Source organism: Hakea prostrata, chromosome 2 (assembly GCF_041222555.1).
Source record: "Hakea prostrata isolate BN-2017 chromosome 2, UWA_Hpros_2, whole genome shotgun sequence".
In the NCBI taxonomy this organism is placed as follows: Eukaryota; Viridiplantae; Streptophyta; class Magnoliopsida; order Proteales; family Proteaceae; genus Hakea; species Hakea prostrata.
In genome coordinates, this window is record NC_142601.1 from 46404695 (window position 1) to 46423939 (window position 19245).

General features: G+C 37.6%; 1 long non-coding RNA gene across 1 annotated transcript; it reads left to right on the top strand.

Moving 5' to 3' along the window:
* The first annotated feature begins 236 nt into the window (after window positions 1-236).
* LOC149024494 (uncharacterized) lies at window positions 237-19231 on the top strand. The gene is made up of 4 exons (XR_016171647.1): window positions 237-494; window positions 575-657; window positions 845-940; window positions 18433-19231. It is a non-coding gene; the product is annotated as an uncharacterized LOC149024494 (long non-coding RNA).
* The last annotated feature ends 14 nt before the right edge of the window (window positions 19232-19245 follow it).

Consider the following 19245-nt stretch of genomic DNA (forward strand, 5'->3'; position numbering starts at 1 on the left):
ATTTTTAATTTTGCGTGTATACTTGGATACGTGCCAATTAAAAACACCAATTTAGGTGAGATTTTAGGCAAAATCAGAAATTGTAGTGTGTTTATTGACATTAAATTAAGGTAGATACCAAATTTGGACCTAAAATAACCTTAAATACACTCCAAAATGGGGGTCGAAATTTGGCTTAAACTTGGCCATATATTGGCGTATTTGGGGCGAAATTTCGGACATTGCCGACTGGCGACCAGAAAATGAAGTTTGCTTTTTAACATGAGACTGAAGTAGGCTGTAGGCTAAAGACAACTCGAAAAATAGAAAAAGAAACCACTGAGCAATTTTCCGGATTTTGAATTCTCGCCATTTGTTTCTGCAAAAGCTCACCCCTTTGGATCATCTTCCCCCTGCTCTCCTCCTTAGCCGCAAGGATAACATTTACAGAAGGAGTTCCAATTACAATCCAAGAAGCTTTTCAGTTCTCTCGGCCGCCAACGATGGAGGCTCGGGTGAAAACCTCTCCTTCACTTGTTTTACTTCACTTTCTCTGGCTAGTTCTCTCGCTAACTTGATCAATCTTCGTTTTTAGTGGTTACTCTGTTGGACTACGGTGCAGGCAATGTTCGAAGCGTCAGGAATGTAATTCGATCACTCGGTTACGACATCAAGGATGTGAGCGTTACTTCTTATTCTTAATCTGCATCTTTTGCTAATTTTGAATCAAGACATGGCTATCAACTTCTGTTGGGTCTGGTTCTAAGTTAAGAGTCTGAATTAGATCAAATTAGATGAGTTTGTAGGGAAATATCAGATCAAATTCAGTCGCATTTGCAGGTTTCATTTTCTTTTCTTTTAATAGGTACAAACTCCTGAAGATATTCTGAACGCAAATCGCCTTATTTTTCCCGGTGTTGGGGGCGTTTGCTGCTGCAATGGACGTGCTGAACCGAACAGGGTAAGAGCTTCATCTCAACTACTTTAGTTTAAGAAGCATATTTCTTCAGTTTCTTTTTGTAACATCATGATGGCGAGGATAGCCTGTAGCATAAAGCAATGCCCAGGCAACATCCGGGGAATGATGATTTGTAAGATCCATAGACTGTGAAGAGCGTGGGAAGGACTCAGGCTTAAAGTGCGCTTTTAGGAAAGTTCTAGATATATGTATTGAGACCTGGATATCCTTTCATCGTGAAGATTTTCCTTTCACTCTGAAGATGAAGCATTAAAATAGAACCATTTATGAATGTTGATCTCTTGATCCTGAATTTGCATTGATCATTGTCCACCTCAATGGATCAATAATCTGCAAACTTTACAACTTCAATCATATTAAATTGTTTGGAAACAACAATGCGAGTGATCTTATTAGGCGTGCTAAGGATGATTTTCATCCTTTCCCTAATGTTTCATATTAATATGGTATCAGCCTAAACACGATTCTACATCTTTATTCATCACGTCTTCTTCTTCCTCTTCTTCTTCCTCATCTTCTAACTCCTCTTCAATGGCTACCAATACTAAGTCTGTTGATTTGGATTCCTCTTCTCCATTTTTCCTTCATCACTCGGACAATCCGGGTGTCATTTTGGTCACCCAACCATTGAAGGGTGATAACTATCCGACTTGGCGACGTGCTATGCATATGGCTCTTGAAGCGAAAAACAAACTTCAATTTATTGACGGCTTTCTTTCTAAACCTGTTTCTGATTCAGTTTTGCTTCCTCAATGGATTCGCTGTAACAATATGGTTCTTTCCTGGCTTGTCAATGCTATTGTTCATGATATTGCTCATAGTGTCCTTTATGCCTCTACTGCTCATGAGGTTTAGGACGACCTTGAGGCTCGTTATTCTCAACAAAATGCACCTCGCATTTTTGAAATTCGTCGTGCCATTTCCACCCATCAACAAGGCATGTCTTCATTGGCTTCTTATTATATGATTCTCAAAGGGCTCTGGGATGAGCTTCCTTCGTATAATGATCTACCACCTTGCACATGTGGTCTTCTAAAGAAGCATTCTGATTTTATTCATAGAGACCAGCTTCTTGAATTTTTTATGGGACTTAATGATTCCTACGTCTCACTTCGTAGCCAATTACTTTTGATGGACCCTTTGCCGACGGTGAATCGTGCTTATTCTCTCTTACTTCAAGAGGAGCATCATCGCACAATTCATGAGGCCATTACTCCCGCTCTCACGCACTCTGCCTTGGCTGCCACATCTCCTCGATATAGTTCCAAAAATGGTACCAAGAAACACTATCATTGTGACTTTTGTGGCTTGGATGGTCATTCGGAATCCCGTTGTTTTAAAAAACATGGGTATCCTCCCAAACGTGCTACAAAGTCCACCGCACCGCCATCTCCAACAGTTCACTCTCTTGCTGCAACTGTGGTCCCTTCTATTGTTGCACCATCTTTCACCACAGATCAGTACCATAAACTCCTATCTCTATTGGAATTTGGTAACATTACACCCTTGGCAAATGCTGTAGGTAAAGTATCTTCTCTATGGGTTATTGATTCTGGCGCCAGTCTTCATATGGTTTCAGATTTATCTTTATTTCATTCGGATGGTCTTGTTCCCCACACCCAATCCATTCGTCTTCCCAATAGTGGTTTTGCTCCCGTTACACATATTGGGAATTGCAGCCCCATACCCACTTTACCTCTCACAAACGTCTTACATGTTCCTTCATTTGGTTTTAATTTGTTATCTATTACCCAGCTTACCCAACAACTTTATTGTTTCCTAACTTTTTACCCTGATCATTGTGTGATACAGGACCTATGCACGAAGTAGAGGATTGGGCTGGGTAAGGTGTACAATGGACTTTATTATTTGGAGTTGGATCATTTTGTTGCTGCTGTTGTTTTTCCCACAAATGATCTTTGGCATTCTCGTTTGGGTCATCCATCTATAAAAATTTCCAGTTATCTTGCACGTTTGGATCCGACTATTTTTTTTAATAAAAATTGTGTTTACTCTATTTGTCCTTTGGCTAAGCAAACTCGACTTCCTTTTCCATCTAGTACAATTTCTACCACTTCTTGTTTTGAATTGATACATTGTGACATATAGGGACCTTACTTCGTTCCCTCAATTTGTGGTGCAAAATATTTTTTAACTATTGTGGACGATTTTTCACGATGCACCTGGGTGTTTTTGTTAAATCATAAATCTTATGCTTGGTCCCATTTAAGGGAATTTTTTGCTATGATCCAAACCCAATTTGGATACCAAGTTAAACAACTCCGAACTGATAATGGTCGTGAGTTTTTTAATTCCCATTCAAATGAATTTTTTTCAACCCATGGTATTGTTCACCAACATAGTTGTGTTAATACACCCCAACAAAATGGGGTTGTTGAACGCAAACACCGCCACCTTCTTAATATGGCTCGTGCTCTATCTTTTCAAGCCAGTCTACCTCATAAGTTTTGGGGTCATTGTGTTTTGACAGCCACTTACCTAATTAATCATTTAGCCACCCCGCTGCTACATGGTAAGTCACCACTTCAAGTTTTATTTGGCAAGATTCCTTCATACAATACAAGGAAATGTTTGTATGGAAATATAATACATGGAAATGTTTGTATAGCAAATATTATACATGGAAATACAATAAATGGAAAGAATTCGAATTGAAGGAATGAGATGGTATGGAAAGAATTCGAATTGAAGGAATGAGATGGTATGGAAAGAATTCAAATTGAAGAAATGATGAATGGAAGGAATTCAAATGGAAAGAATTCAAATGAGAAGAGCAAATAATATGGAAATAATTCAAATGAGAGGAGGGAATAATATGGAAATAATTCAAATGAGAAACAATTAGGGAAATGATGAAAATCATCCTTAGCACGCCTAATACTCCCCCTCAAGTTGGAGAGTGAATGTCAATAACTCCCAACTTGCCTCTATGACTGAGAAACAAATCTTTTCCAAGGGCTTTGGTGAAAATGTTAGCAATTTGGGCAATACTAGTGGTGGAGGTCAGTTGGATAAGACCATGGCGAACCTGATCGCAAACCACATGACAATCAATCTCAATGTGCTTGGTGTGCTCGTGAAAGACTGGATTCGCAAAAATATGTAAAGCAGCTGGATTGTCACAAAATAAAGGTATTGGTTGAGGGACTATGACACCAAGATCTTGGAGCAATGTAACTAACCACGTGAATTCAAAAGTCGTGACGGCCATGGCACGATATTTAGCCTCAGCAGATGAGTGGGACACAGTTGCTTGTTTTATAGATTTCCAAGATAAAGGGCTGAAACCAAGAAACACACAATATCCAGTGGTAGATCGTCGAGTCATAGGGCAACTTGCCCAATCTGAATCACAATAAGCACGGAGTGATAACTCACTATCAGCAGATAAAAGAATCCCTTGTCCTGGAGTGCCATGGAGGTAACGTAGTAAACGATTAGCAACATCCATATGAGGTTTACGAGGCTCATGCATGAATTGACTAAGAACATTCACAGTGTGAACAATATCTGGACGAGTAATTGTGAGATAAATAAGTTGGCCCAAATACCGACGGTATGGTGTTGGATCAGCTAAGGGCTCACCATCAGAAGCAGTTAACTTGAGGTGTTGTTCCATTGGAAATTGAGTCGGATTAGCACCTATGAAACCAACATCAGTTAAGATGTCCAATGTGTATTTTCGTTGGTTAACGAAAATACCTTTCTTAGAACGGGCCACCTTAAGACCAAGGAAATATTTAAGCGATCCAAGATCTTTAATCTGGAAATATTGCTGAAGAAGTGATTATAAGTTGGAAATCATAGATGTGTCAGACCCATCAATTAAAATACCATCAACATAAACAAGCATAAAGGTAGATGAAAACTCTGTAAGTAGAGAAAATAGAGAGTAATCTGCCTTAGATTGTGTATATCCAAGATCAATAAGGGCACCAGAAAGCTTGGAAAACCAATTATGGGATGCTTGCTTAAGCCTATATAGTGATTTGTGCAAGCGACAAACCAATTTCTCCCCCTTTCGATGATAATCAGGCGGAAGAGTCATATATACCTCTTCATCAAGATCGCCATGGAGAAGGCATTGTTGACGTCCAATTGATGCAATGACCATCCTTTAATAGCAGCAGTGGCAAGAAGTGTTCGGACAGTAACCAACTTGGCAACTGGGGCAAATGTCTCATGGAAATTAACCCCTTCAATTTGAGTATAACCCTTTGCCACCAAACGCGCTTTATAGCGTTCAATTGACCCATCTGAATGTTGTTTGATTTGTAAACCCATTTGCAACCTATGAGTTTCTTGTGTGGGGGCAAAGGTACAAGAGACCAAGTCTTGTTAAGGTCAAGAGCTGTAATTTCACTATCCATTGCCTCCTTCCAATCAGGTGAAACACTAGCCTTGGCAAAGCTTGTAGGTTCAATTGTAGCATTGAGGGCCTTGAGATACCTGAAATGGGGTGAGGATAATCTATGATAGGACAAAAAACAATTAGTAGGAATGAGAGTACCTATGCAGGAAGAAGAAGCTTGGGCATCCATGGCATAACAATGATAATCTTTAAGATGTGGTGGTGGTCGATGAACCCGAGATGGACGGGAGATGGTGGTGGATGGAAAGTTGGGTGAAGAAGGTTCATCCACCGGTTGGGGAGAGGGTGTGGTTGATAAGGGTAGATCCGACAAGATGGGTAAACTATCAATATCTGAAGCAGCAATGGGTAAAACAGGCAATAATGAAGATAACAATTTTGAAAAAGGAAAAGAATCTTCAACAAATGTGACATCACGACTAAAGAAAACCTTATGTGTTTGTAAATTATAAATCTTATACCCTTTTTGTGCATATGGATACCCAATAAAAACACCTGGAGATGCTTGGGGATCGAATTTATGACGAATGGATGAATGATTATGACTATAACAAAGGCATCCAATAGTTTGAAGATGAGAATATGAAGGAATCTTGCCAAATAAAACTTGAAGTGGTGACTTATCATGTAGCAGCGGGGTAGGTAAATGATTAATTAGGTAAGTGGCTGTCAAAACACAATGACCCCAAAACTTATGAGGTAGACTGGCTTGAAAAGATAGAGCATGAGCCACATTAAGAAGGTGGCGGTGTTTGCGTTCAACAACCCCATTTTGTTGGGGTGTATTAACACAACTATGTTGGTGAACAATACCATGGGTTGAAAAAAATTCATTTGAATGGGAATTAAAAAACTCACGATCATTATTAGTTCGGAGTTGTTTAATTTGGTATCCAAATTGGGTTTGGATCATAGCAAAAAATTCCCTTAAACGGGACCAAGCATAAGATTTATGATTTAACAAAAACACCCATGTGCATTGTGAAAAATTGTCCACAATAGTTAAAAAATATTTTGCACCACAAATTGAGGGAACGAAGTAAGGTCCCCATATGTCACAATGTATCAATTCAAAACAAGAAGTGGTAGAAATTGTACTAGATGGAAAAGGAAGTCGAGTTTGCTTAGCCAAAGGACAAATAGAGCAAACAAAATTTTTATGAAAAGAAATAGTCGGATCCAAACGTGCAAGATAACTGGAAATTTTTAAAGATGGATGGCCCAAACGAGAATGCCCAAAGATCATTTGTGGGAAAAACAACAGCAGCAATAAGATGATCCAACTCCAAATAATAAAGTCCATTGTACGCCTTACCCAGCCCAATCCTCTACTTCGTGCATAGGTCCTGTATCACACAATGATCAGGGTAAAAAGTTAGGAAACAATGAAGTTGTTGGGTAAGCTGGGTAACAGATAACAAATTAAAACCAAATGAAGGAACATGTAAGACGTTTGTGAGAGGTAAAGTGGGTATGGGGCTGCAATTCCCAATATGTGTAACGGGAGCAAAACCACTATTGGGAAGACGAATGGATTGGGTGTGGGGAACAAGACCATCCGAATGAAATAAAGATAAATCTGAAACCATATGAAGACTGGCACCAGAATCAATAACCCATAGAGAAGATACTTTACCTACAGCATTTGCCAAGGGTGTAATGTTACCAAATTCCAATAGAGATAGGAGTTTATGGTACTGATCTGTGGTGAAAGATGGTGCAACAACTGAAGGGACCACAGTTGCAGCAAGAGAGTGAACCGTTGGAGATGGCGGTGCGGTGGACTTCGTAGCACGTTTGGGAGGATACCCATGTTTTTTAAAACAACGGGATTCCGAATGACCATCCAAGTCACAATGATAGTGTTTCTTGGTACCATTTTTGGAACTATATCGAGGAGATGTGGCAGCCAAGGCAGAGTGCGTGAGAGCGGGAGTAATGGCCTCATGAATTGTGCGATGACGCTCCTCTTGAAGTAAGAGAGAATAAGCACGATTCACCGTCGGCAAAGGGTCCATCAAAAGTAATTGGCTACGAAGTGAGCCGTAGGAATCATTAAGTCCCATAAAAAATTCAAGAAGCTGGTCTCTATGAATAAGATCAGAATGCTTGTTTAGAAGACCACATGTGCCAGGTGGTAGATCATTATACGAAGAAAGCTCATCCCAGAGCCCTTTGAGAACCGTATAATAAGAAGCCAATGAAGACGTGCCTTGTTGATGGGTGGAAATGGCACAACAAATTTCAAAAATACGAGGTGCATTTTGTTGAGAATAATGAGCCTCAAGGTCGTCCTAAACCTCATGAGCAGTAGAGGCATAAAGGACACTATGAGCAATATCAGGAACAATAGCATTGACAAGCCAGGAAAGAACCATACTGTTACAGTGGATCCATTAAGGAAGCAAAACTGAGTCAGAAACAGGTTTTGAAAGAGAGCCGTCAATAAATTGAAGTTTGTTTTTCGCTTCAAGAGCCATATGCATAGCACGTCGCCAAGTCGGATAGTTATCACCCTTCAATGGTTGGGTGACCAAAATGGCACCCGGATTGTCCGAGTGATGACGGAAAAATGGAGAAGAGGAATCCAAATCAACAGACTTAGTATTGGTAGCCATTGAAGAGGAGGTAGAAGATGAGGAAGAAGAAGACGTGGTGAATAAAGATGTAGAATCGTGTTTAGGCTGATACCATATTAAGACACAACCTCAATAGTAGAAAATGGTTGAATGATTTCAGATGAGAGAACCTCAAATATATAGAAGCATACATCCCATGCTGGTAGGTAATTATAAACAATAAAGGAAAGATTTAAAAGATGGAAATATAACATGGAAATGTTTGTATAGCAAATATTATACATGGAAATGTTTGTATGGAAATACAATGTATGGAAAGAATTCGAATTGAAGGAATGATGAATGGAAGGAATTCAAATGGAAAGAATTCAAATGAGAAACAATTAGGGAAAGGATGAAAATCATCCTTAGCACGCCTAATAGATCTTGATAACATTAGAGAATGCACTAGATCTGTTACTCTATGTTCGAATATTTTATTTGCAATGGGCTGTAAATGCTTGGGATATGGATCAGATGTCAAAGACAATTATAACGATAGAAAATAAATTTAGGGTAATTTTCATTTGGACCCCCTGAGGTTTGACCCAAGCCATTTTTGTCCCAAAAAAGGGAAATTTTGCATTTGCCTCCTATGTGGTTTCCAGAAAAGACCAACTAAGAACACACAATTTTTATGACCAAAATGCCCTTGTACCCCTTCAATTTCCTTTCTTTAGCTTATTAAGATGAAACCTCAATAGGAAAAATGGTTGAATAATTTCATATGAGAGAACTCTCAAATAAATTGATAGCATACATGTCATGCTGTTAGTTAACTATGAACAATAAAGGAAAGTACAAAACATGGAAATACGACATATGGAAAGATTTATATGGAAATACAATGTCTGGAACGGTTTCAATAGAGAAACCAATCAAGCCAAATTAGGACACTAATGAAACTTAAGGATGAGATAATATAGAAATAATTCAAATGGAAGGAGGAGATATGGAAATAATTTAAATTAGGAACAACGAGGGATAATCACGCCTAATACTCCCCCTCATATTGGAAAGTGAATGTTAAGAACTCCCAACTTGCCTTTATGACTGAGAAACAAATCATTTCCAAGGGCCTTGATGAAAATATCAACGACTTGGGCAGCACTAGTGGTGTAGGTGGGTATGGGACCATGTCAAACTTGATCGCGGACCACATGACAATCTATCTTGATGTGTTTGTTGCGCTCATAAAAGATTGAGTTCGCAGCGATATGCAAAGCAGATTGATTGTCACAAAATAAAGGTATCGACCGAGGTGCCGTGATACTAAGATCTTTGAGCAATGTAATTAACCACATTAGTTCACAAGTGGTGATAGCCATAACACGATATTTAGCCTCAACAGATGAGTGGGACACAATGGTTTGCTTCTTAGATTTCCAAGATAGAGGGCTGAAACAAACGAATTCCCAATATCTAGTGGTAGATTGCTGAGTCATGGGACAGCTCGCCCCAATTTGAATTATAATGAGCATGAAGAGATAATGCACTGTCAACAGATAGAAGAATCCCTTGACCTAGAGAACCTTGGAGGTAACGTAGTAAACGATTAGCAGCCTCCATATGAGGTTTACGAGGTTCGTGTATGAACTAATTAAGGACATTCATAGTGTGAATAATATCCCGACAAGTAATGGTAAGATAAATAAGCTGGCCAAAAACCGATGGTATAGTGTTGGATCAAGTAATGGCTCACCATCATAATTAGTTAACTTGAGGTGTTGTTTTATGGGAAATTAAGTAGGATTAACACCAGTGAAATCAACATCAGTTAGCATGTCCAATGTGTATTTTCATTGGTTGATGAAGATACCTTTTTTAGATCGTGCCACTTCAAGACCAAGGAAATATTTAAGTGAACCAAGATCTTTAATTTGGAAGTAATTATAAATTGGAAATCGGTGTTGTGTCAAAGCCATCAATCAAAATGTCATCAACATGTACAAGCACAAAGGTAGATGAAGAATCCGTTATGAGAGAAAACAGAGAGTAATCGGCCTTAGATTGTGTGTACCCAAGATCAATGAGGCGTGAGAGTACCTATAGGTTTCTTATTTGGCGTGATAAGGATGATTTTTCATCCTTACCCCTCGCTGTCCCTAATTTAAATTATTTCCATATTATCTCCTCCTTCCATTTGAATTATTTCCATACTATCTTATCCTTTCATTTCTTCAGTGTCCTAACTTGGCTTGATTGGTTTCTCTATTAAAACCTTTCGATACATCCATATAAATCTTTCCATATGTGGTGTTTTCATATTTTGTACATTTCCTTTATTGTTCATAGTTACCTAATAGCATGGGATGTATGTTGTTTATTTATTTGAGAGTTCTCTCATATAAAATTATTCAACCATTTTTCAAATTCATGTTTCATCTTAATATAGTGTCAACCTAACAAACGATTCTGAACCTTTGTCATCCCTTGTTCATCGTCTTCCTCTATGACTACTACAATTATTGTTGCCCCCATTGTTGCGCCATTTTTCTCTACAAATCAGTTTCATAAACTTCTCTCTTTGTTGGGATCTGGTAATTTTCCTCCCTTGGCAGATACTGCAGTCTGCAGGTAAAGCATCTTCCTTAAGGGTTATTGATTATGGTGCCAGTCTCTATATGGTTTCTAATTTGTCTTTATTTCATCTTGGTAGTCTTATTCCCCACATCCAATTTATTCGTCTCCAAAATGGTGGTTTAACTCTTATTACTTATATTGGAAATTCTAGCCCCACACCCACTTTACCCCTCATGAATTTGTTACATTTCCTTCTTTTGGGTTTAATTTGTTATCTGTTACTTTACTTACCCACCAACTTAATTGTTTCCTGACTTTTTATCCTGATTATTGTGTGATACAAATTAGCGTAAAGGAGGGGACTTGGTTTGGTAAGGCATGCAATGGTCTTTATTATTTGGAGTGGGATCTCCTTATTGTTGTTGTTGCTTCTCTAGCCATAGACATTTGGCATTCTTGTTTAGGCCATCCCTCTTCTAAAGTTTGTGGTTATATTAAACAATTGGACCCAAATATTTATTTTCATAAAAGTTGAGTTTGCTCTACTTGTCCTTTATCTAAGCAAACTCAACTTCCTTTCTCTTCTAGCACAATTTCTACCACTTCTTGCTTTGATTTGATACATTGTGATGTATGGGGACCTTACTTTGTACCCTTAGTCTGTGGTGCGAAATATTGTTTAACTATTGTGGATGATTTTTCACGATGCACCTAGGTGTTTATGTTAAATCATAAATCTGATGCTTGGTCTCGTTTAAGGGATTTTCTTACAACGATCAAAACTTAATTTGGATACAAAATTAAACAACTCCACACTGATAATGCTCGTGAATTTTTTAACTGCCCATCAAATGACTCTTTTATAGCCCATAGCATTATTTATTAACATAGTTATGTACTTATGTTGTTAGAAGCCAACAAAATGGGGTTGTTGAATGCAAAAACCGACACCTTCTCAATTTGGCCCGTGCTATATCTTTTCAAGCAAGCTTACCTCACAAGTTTTGGGGCCCTTATGTTTTGACAATTGCTTATTTAATTAACCATTTACCCACCCCGCTGCTATATGGCAAGTCACCTTTTCAAGTCCTATTTGGCAAAATCGCTTCATATTCCCATCTTTGAAGTTTTAGATGCCTTTGTTATGATTATAATCATTCATCCATTCGTCATAAATTTGATCATTGAGCATCTCCAGGTGGTTTTATTGGGTATCCATATGCACAAAAAGGGTATATGATTTATGATTTACAAATGCATAAAGTTTATGTGAGGCGTGACATCATATTTATTGAAGATTCTTTTCCTTTTTCTAAATTGCCATCCCCATCATTGCTTGTTTTACTCATTGCAGCTCCTGAAATTGAAAGTTTTCCCATCTTGTCAGACCCACCTTTATCAACCTCACCTCCTCCCCAACCAGTTGAAGAACCTTCTTCTTCACCCAACCTCCCACCAACCTCCATCTCATGGCCATCTTGGTTTATCGACCACCGCACCATCTTAAAAACTAATATTGTTACTTTATGGATGCCCAAACTCCTTCAAGATTAGGTACTCTAACTCCTGTTAATTGTTTTTTATCTTACCATATATTGTCCTTACCCCATTTCAGGTATGTTAAGGCCCTAAATGCTATAATTGAACCTACAAGCTTTGTTAAGGTTATTGTTTCACTTGATTGGAAGGAGGCAATGGATAGCGAAATTGCAACACTTGAATTTAACAAGACTTGATCTCTTGTACTTTTGCCACCAAATAAGAAATCCATAGGTTGTAAATGGATTTACAAAATCCAACGGCATTTAAATGGGTCAATTGAGTGCTAAAAAAAGCATTTAGTCACAAAGGGTTGTTGATTTCCATGAGACTTTTGCCCCAGTTGCTAAGTTGGTTATTGCTAGAATACTTCTTGCCATTGCTGCTATCAAAGGATGGTCATTGCATTGGACATTAACAATGCCTTTTTCCATGGCGATCTTGATGAAGAGGTGTACATAACTCTTCTGCTTGGTTATCATTGAAAGAGGGAGAAATTGGTTTGTTGTTTGCATAAGTCATTGTATAGGCTCAAACTGGCATCCCATAATTGAATTTCGAAGATTTTCAGTGCTCTTACTGATCTTGGGTACACACAACCTAAGGCAGATTTCTCTTTGTTTTCTTTATAACAGATTCTTCATCTAGCTTTGTGCTTGTGTATGTTGATGACATTTTAATTTTTGGGTCTAACACAACAACAATTTCCAACTTAAAATGATTTCTTCAGCAACAATTTTGGATTAAAGATTTTAGTTCACTTAATATTTCCTTGGTCTTGAAGTGACATGATCCAAAAAAGGTATTTTCACCAACCGACGAAAATACACATTGGACATCTTAAAATGATGTTGGTCATACTAATGCTAATCCTACTCAGTTTCCCATGAAACAACACCTCAAGTTGACTACTTCTGATGGTGAGCCACTACTTGGTCCAAAACCATATTGTCGGTTATTGGGCTAGCTTATTTATCTTACCATTACTCGCCCGGATATTGTTCACATTGTGAATGTTCTTAGTTTGTTCATGCACGAGCCTCATAAACCTCATATGGAGGTTGCTAATCGTTTACTACTTTACCTCCAAGGCTCTCCAAGTGAAAGGATTCTTCTATCGGTTGATAGTGAGTTATCTTTTTTATTTTATTTTATTTTATTTATTCTTATTTATTTTTTATGTTTACTGTGACTCAAATTGGGCGAATTGCCCCATAACTCGACCATTTACCACTGTATATTGTGTATTCCTTGGTTCAAGCCCTCTGTCTTGGAAATCTAAGAAACAAGCCATTGTGTCTTGCTCATCTGTTGAGGCTGAATATCGTGCAATGACCATCAGCACTTATGAACTAATGCGGTTAGTTAAACTGCTCAAAGATCTTGGTGTCATGGTACTTTAGCCGATGCTTTTATTTTGTGACAATCAAGCTACTTTGCATATTGTTTCAAACCCAGTCTTTCACGAGCGCACCAAACACATCAAGATTGATTGTCATGTGGTTCGTGGTCAGGTTTGACATGGTCCCATTAGACCCACCTCCACCACTAGTGTTGCCCAAGTCGCTAATATATTCAGTCATAAAGGCAAGTTGGGAGTTCTTGGCATTCACTCTTCAACTTGAGGGGGAATATTAGGCACGATAAGGATGATTTTCCCTCATTGTCCCTAATTTAAATTATTTTCATATTATCTCCTCCTTTCATTTGAATTATTTCCAACTATCTCATCCTTTTTCATTTAGTGTCCTAATTTTACTTGATTGGTTTCTCTATTGAAATCTTTCCATATGTTGTATTTTCATGTTTTGTACCTTTCCTTTATTGTTCATAGTTACCTAACAGCATGGGATATATGTTGTCTATTTATTTGAGAGTTCTCTCGTATGAAATTATTGAACCATTTTTCCTATTGAGGTTTCATCTTAATAGAATCAATAACCCATAAAGAAGATGCTTTACCTGCAGCATTTGCCAAGGGAGGAAAATTATCAGATTCCAACAAAGAGAGAAGTTTATGAAACTAATTTGTAGAGAAAGATGGCGCAACAATGGGGATAACCATAGTTGTAGTAGTCATGGAGGAAGATGATGAAAAAGTGATGGCGAAGGTTCAAATTCGTTTGTTAGGTTGATACCATATTGAGATGAAACCTCAATAGGAAAAATGGTTCAATAATTTCATACGAGAGAACTCTCAAATAAATAGACAACATATATCCCATGCTGTTAGGTAACTATGAACAATAAAGGAAAGGTACAAAACATGAAAATACAACATATGGAAAGATTTATATGGAAATACAATGTATGGAAAGCTTTCAATAGAGAAAACATTCAATCCAAATTAGGACACTGATGAAATGAAAGGATGAGATAGTATGGAAATTATTCAAATGGAAGGAGGAGATAATATATAAATGATTTAAATTAGGGACAGAAAGGGATAAGGATGAAAAATCATCCTTATCGCATATAATACAGCTTGCCCAGATCGTGAACAGAGGTATGAGGTACCAACAATTTGGTATTAGAGTAATCTTCTGACTGAATATGCTACCGATTGAAGAAAGGAAATTGAAAAAGCATAAGAGCATTTTGGTCACTAAATTGACGTGTGTCCTTTGTTTTTTTGGATACCACATGGAAGACAAATGCAAAATATAATTTTCTCTTGGATTAAAAATGACTTGGATCAAATGTCAGGGTGTCCAAATTAAAATTACCCATAAATTTATTGTTTTCTGATGCATAAGTGATAGTAGTATGCTGTAAATTGTTAGTTGATTGAATTTGATTGAAAGTTGCTTCATTTGATTCCTTTCTTCAACTAAAGTGAACATCTGTATTGTGGATAACTGAGCATAACTCTGTAGTTTGGATGTGAATCATTAACCTTGCTACTACCAAATTTTATTATATAATGTTAGACCTTTGATTAAATGGGTCTATACCTGTAAGAGAAGGATGGGCCTTAGGCCTGAGATGTGAAAGACACTTAGGAAGCATTTAGGGAAAGTGGGAAGGGGGCAAACAGTTACAGCAGAGAATCCTGTAGAAGGCGAGGAACGGGGAGAGAGGACAGTTCTGAAGTATTGAGTGAAGAGTTGGATCACCAGGTTCCTGTCAGAGAGGGAGGCCTTGCACCTGCTGTTGTGAGATCTAAACTTTCTTCTTTCTATTTCCAGTTTTTCCTGATTAACTCCAATCCAGTCTGCAATATTTAACATCCAATTCAGAATACAACACTGCCTAAATATTTGAAATTTTGGGTCTCTATCATATAGTAATCTTGATTAATTGTCTGTTAAAATAAGGGTAATTTGTAGTTTACCTTCCCATCGATCTTCCTGTATTTCGATGAAATCAAGAAGTGGAAAAAGGGATTGAGCAGGAAAAGAGTTTCATGCTAGGTTCCATTGGGATGGGAAGGAATTTCAGTGAGGCAGTTGAAATCATAAATTCAAAAACTAAAAATCTTAGAATGTAATATGAAATATTTAGATTTACATATATACCCCGCTATATTAACCCCTACCATTGAAGCCACTTATTAATATATGACAAGCATCTAAGGTAACAGCTGAAGAAAGGAAATTGGAAACTTATAAGGGTATTTTAATCATAAAATGATGTGCTTAATTGTTTTTTTTTTAGATACCACAGTTGAGACAAATGCAAAATGTCATTTTCTTTGGACTAGAGATGACTTGGACCAAACCTCAGTGGGTCCAAATGAAAGTTAACCCTAAAATAATTTTGTATAGAATAAATATTGTTGGAAGTATGATTGAGGTTTCCTAATTGGAGTAGACTCCTCTTTTAGTTGTATCTTTAGTTTCCTTATATTCTTTATATTGGTTTCATATTTTGTGTTAAGACTAGGTTTCCTAATATCTAGGATTGGTTTTTCTATTCTATTTGCTTTGTATTTCCATATCCTACTCAAAGTAGGATTTACTCGGATTGTAACTATAAATACTCCATTGGGGTCTATGAATAATATATACCTTTTGAGCAATAATTTCTTCAAGTTACAACATGGCATCAGAGCCTAATTTCGATTCGGGAAGAGAGAGGAAACTAGAGGAATCAAGTCTCCCTCTCTTTTCCCTCATGCTGCCGCTGCCACTCCATCGCTACCGCTGCTGTTACTCCATAATCACCGTCCCCGACCTGACTTCTTACAACCGCCATCTCCAAAAGAGAAGAAAAAAACGAGAGAAGAAGAAGAAGAAGAAAATTTGATTCTTTCTCTCTCTCCCGACCCACCACCACCGCTATCATTGCTCCCTGGATCCACCACTGCAACCTGCTAAGATTGGAGAACCATCACCACCACTAGGAAAAAAGGTTTCCCACCATTGTCACCTCCACCAGACCCATTGCCTTCACCAGAATCCTCCACCAGAACCCTCGACCAAAACCTGGTTTCTCCTATTGAAGCCTCGAAAACCTTTTTTTAGGAAGCCTCGAACCACTATCATCAAGTTTTCCATATTTCTTCCCTCCTTTCTCCATCAAGATTCAGTGCTTTGGAAAACTCAAGAAGAAGAACCTATACCGAATAAAGAAACCATTAGGTCGGATTCTATAAACACAAGACTCTTTCGAAACCTACCATCACCATCGCCTCTGCACCCATTTCTTCCCAACAGCCATCGGAGCATCTTCTCCCTTTATAGTAGGTAATTGCCAACACCTTCTTTACCGTCTGCTACCCCATTGAACCTAACTTATATCTACCAAAGCATTAAAACCATTTAATTGTTGAACTGACGAACCCGTCGACCCAACCCAACTTGAACCTTTAGGTCCTATGATTTCTATTTTTCGCCTTATAAACCCTTCTGTTAACCTGAAATAACACATTAGGCCCTCAAATTCTACTTTTTTGCCTTCCAGGGAGTCATTTTGTAAATTCAAATATCTTTAGGGGGCTTTATTGAGAATGCAAATATTTACGGGGAGTTCATTGTGAATTCCCATAATTCCATGGGGCTAATTGTGAATTTTCATATTTCTACGCTAATTGTGATTTCCTATACTTCTAAGGGTCCTTTTGTGAATTTCCATATTTTCAGGGGGTCTTGTTTCTCATATATCTAGGGGTCTCTTTCATAAATTAAAAAAATTTATAATTAAAAAAAAATGAGAGTGTTAGTTGGACCTAGATTTTGTCATTTTCTCGGGATTTGTTCCACTGTGCTTTTTTTTTCTTTTCTTTTTTTCCCCCGTTTAGAATTCTCCTAATTACATTCATGCCATTATCTTACCTTGGTGGACCATGGACCATCTCATTTAGGGATTTCCTTTGTCATTGTCTTACCCATGTGAGGTGGAGATTGAAGATAGTTGCAATTCAGTGTTTACTTCAAGAGTATTATTTACATTTTTCAGGTCATTGTTTGAATGTCTTTCTTTCAGATTTCCTTGTGTAAAATGTGATATTTGTCACTTTCAAGCTTCTTTGTGCAGAATTTGATCTCTGCTATCCTCAAAATTTGCCCCTTACCTTGACATCTTCCACTTTGGAGATCTAACTTTGTTGAAGATTTGGTGTTTTGACCTTTGCAGAACTTGAATCTCTATTACCTTTGGAGATTATCACTTATCACTTATCTTGAATCTCTATTACCTTTGGAGATTGTCCCTTTACTTGGCAAATTCTTCCTTTAGCGATCGAACATTGCTACAAATCTAAAGTTTTACTTTTCTTGCTGTACCCTAGCAATTGTTACCCCAAAAATATATTTTCCCTTAGATTTGCGTAGAAATTTGGTCTTCTCAACATTTGAAGATTCTACCTTTTTCTTGGGCGTTCTTCCTTGGAGACCTTAAGTGCAGTAGAGATGATGACAAAGCAAGTGGAATTGTATAAGGCAGACATAATCGATAAGCTATTAATGAAGTTTGAAGATCAAGTTGTAGATGTTTACCTAGACAGTTTTATACTATTTTGGCCAAGTTGGGCTTGTGTGATATCCATGCCTCAACTTGAGGGGGGGAGTGTTGGAAGTGTGATTGTGGTTTCCTAATTGGAGTAGTCTCCTCTTTTAGTTATATCTTTAGTTTTCTTATATTCTTTATGTTAGTTCTATCTTTTGTGTTAGACTAGGTTTCCTAATATCTCGGATTGATTTTTCTATTCTATTTGCTTTGTATTTCCTTATCCTACTCAGAGTAGGATTTACTTAGATTGTAACTATAAATACTCCATTGGGGTCTATGAATAATATATACCTTCTGAGCAATAATTTCTTCAAGTTACAACAAATATAAAATGCGAAAATTGAAGTTAATATCTTGGTGTCTTTCAGCAATTGGATGTATTAACATTGCCACTTGTGACCTAAAAATACGTGATTGTATAATTTTATTTCGGATTTTATGTTTTGCAGGATGGCTGAAGCACTTTGTACTTAGAAAATGATCGACCCTTTTAGGGATTTGTCTTGGGCTTCAGTGACTTTTTGAGAGTTATGAAGAGAATGGACCAGGTTATGTTGGATTCACATTTTTTCCACTATCGTCTTCTTTCCTACCAGTTGTTCCCTTGAGCACTTCCTTGTATTGAAGTCGTCGATAATCAGTTGGTTTCTTGTGTAGGAAACAATATCAGAAAGTAGTTTCTCTCTTTCCTATGTTTGATTTACTTGATGGTTAAGACTAGATCAAAAGGCTCACAACTGGACTGGTACTCCCGAGATAACTCCCAATTGATGAAATGAAAGTTGCAATTACAATAAGAATTACTGCTTGGATATAACAGCAAGCTTGCCGGATTGCCGGCAGAGTGTAGGAATATATATACATATCTTCTGCATGCTTCTACAGTAAATCATCATATGCGTATTGGTTCAAAGAATGTGAACATTACTTACTCCTCCTGGTTTGGTTGCCTGAGGAATTCAAGTACTCTTGATGCATATTGGTTCAAAGAAGTGGAGGTTAATTCCTTTGGTTTGGTTTGCCTGGTATGTTCAAGTATTCTTTTAATAGTTGGTGTTCTACTCTTGAATACTACATTTTGCAGGAATCTTGGAGTCATTTGCAGTCCTAGAATTTTGATGCAGAAGTGAAAATGTTGAATCCTTTTTTCACAAATTAAACTGACAGTTGCACTACATTCTTCTCAGTAAAAGGTCTTGGCTTGATACCTGGTGTGGTGGGACGTTTTGACTCATCTGCTGGTTTCAGAGTACCTCATATTG